We start from the raw sequence: 2261 nt of genomic DNA on the forward strand, positions 1-2261 counted from the left end.
GGACATTGTTATGTTCTGCTGTGCATGGGGTTGCTATGAGTCGGTTCCGACTTGACGGCACCTGACAACAACAACAACTACAACATATAAATCTGTGCCTTAGATATCTGTGTGACTTGATTTCCTCTGAGTTTTCCTGGCTCATTCACTTTCATTCCTACTTGTTCTTTGAATATCAAGCTTGTAATAGACTCTTTATGTTAGATATTTTTCAATGCCCTCTTCTTCAGAATACCAATCATGATTATCTTATGAATTAGCATATGTAACATGCATGATTTGCTTCTTTCTGTGTTTTCTTTGTATTTATTTTATTTAAGAAATTCACTTCATGATTTATTTTTATTTGATCTTTATATGCGAGTTTCCTTACATGACTCTCTCCTATGATAGTATGTGAGATCCATTAAGTACTATTATGGGATGACTTTTGTGCCCAAATTACATATTAGTGTCTTACCCATTGTACCTGTCAATGTGACCCTGTATTTGTTGTTGTTTAGTGCCATTGTTGTTGTTTAGTGCCATCGAGTTAGTTCTGACTCATAGTGACCCTGTTAGGTTTTCCAAGGAAAAATTGGTGAGCTAGAACTGCCAACCGTAAGGCTCAGACAACTTTGCAGTCCTGCACATTAACCTGTATGGAAACAAGGTTATTGAAAATGGCATCAACTAAGTAAACATGAGAACACAGATACAGAAAAATAGATGAAGGATTCCATGCAACACTGCAATTGCAAGTCAAAGAACATGTGGGGCTAACAGAAGCTAGGAGAGAGATGTAGACCAGTTCTTTCAGAAGGAAGCAACAGGACCTACATTCTAATTTGTATTACTTGCCTACAGAATTGTGAGGCCAGACTTTTATGTCTTTATAGTTGACTCAGCTTGCTGTATTTTCTTACAGTTGTTATTCTTTTTAAGTACCATCCAGATGGTTCCAACTCATAGCAACACTTCGTAGCATTTTCAAGGAGCATCTGGTGGATTTTCTTTTTCTTGAGCTGTTGACCTTGTGATTCTCAGTACAGTGCTGGTCCTATAGCACCACACCAGGAATCCACAGGAATCCACACTAGAGAAATAATGCAATAAATACACTTCTCTTGTTTAGCATTGTGACTCATTGCTTAGACCACAGTCTGATACAGAATAGATGTTTAACACTGTTCATTAAGTAAATAAATAAAATTTTCTTTCTCTCCACACTAAGACTATCTCCTTTGAATATACTAACAGCTGATGCCAATCCAATCCTTTTTTGTTACATATCATTTGTATAGCTTCTTTATTTTATTACATACTACAACTTTATCTGTAAACCTAAAATGTTTTTTCTTCCCTTTTAGGACTCCTGATGTGGCACTGTAGGAGCAGTACTGGACTATGATTTTCACAAAGAGTTTGAGGTTCAGTTCATGAATATAACCCAACTTCAAGCAGGGTTTCTAAAGGATTCAGTTTCTTGCATTTATAGTACTGGACCGCAATTTTGGTTTGAACTGCAAGGTCAATGGTTCGGACTCACTAGCTGTTCCTTGGAAACTCTATATGGCATCAGAACCTACTTGACGGCACTTAACAACAGCAAACCTTTTCTTATTAGGGTCCTAACGTTTCTGTATAAGAATGCTAGCCTATGTGTAAAATTTAATTTGTTCAGTTTTGATACTCTTAGAAATAAATTAAAGCCTAATTTTCAGAATATTCATCACAGTCCTTGCAGAAAACAAGGTTTCCTTGCTTTCATTAAAGCCATCTGTCTTCATATCTAGCTTTAAAATTTAGGTGGATTAAGATGCTTTCTTTACTCATGAATTCTTATGAAGTTAACATATCTGACTCCATACTACTGGCAGTTTTGACTGCCTTTCTTTTCAGATGTTGTAGCTGTTGTATAACCCAACATTTCAATTTCCACCTCTGCTTCTTCCCAATCTAACACAGATGAGAGTTGTAGTAGTTGTAATACAACTTCATACCAGGGGTGAGCACTTATATTTAATGCTTACGATTTACGACTTACTGTTTGTAACCTGACCCAAGCCATGATATTTTCAATCAGTTCATATGCTTGTGAAAATTGGACAATGAATAAGGAAGCTTGTAGAAGAATCAATGCATTTGAATTACTGTGTTGAAGTTAAATGCTAAAAAATACTTCCAGAATAACACACAAATCTGTGTTGAATAAAGCACAGTCAATTGGAAGAGATTTATATTACTTCCTGGAAGTGAAGACGATTTGAAATACTAATGAA

Source organism: Chrysochloris asiatica, unplaced genomic scaffold, assembly GCF_000296735.1.
Source record: "Chrysochloris asiatica unplaced genomic scaffold, ChrAsi1.0 scaffold00426, whole genome shotgun sequence".
Taxonomy (NCBI): domain Eukaryota; kingdom Metazoa; phylum Chordata; class Mammalia; order Afrosoricida; family Chrysochloridae; genus Chrysochloris; species Chrysochloris asiatica.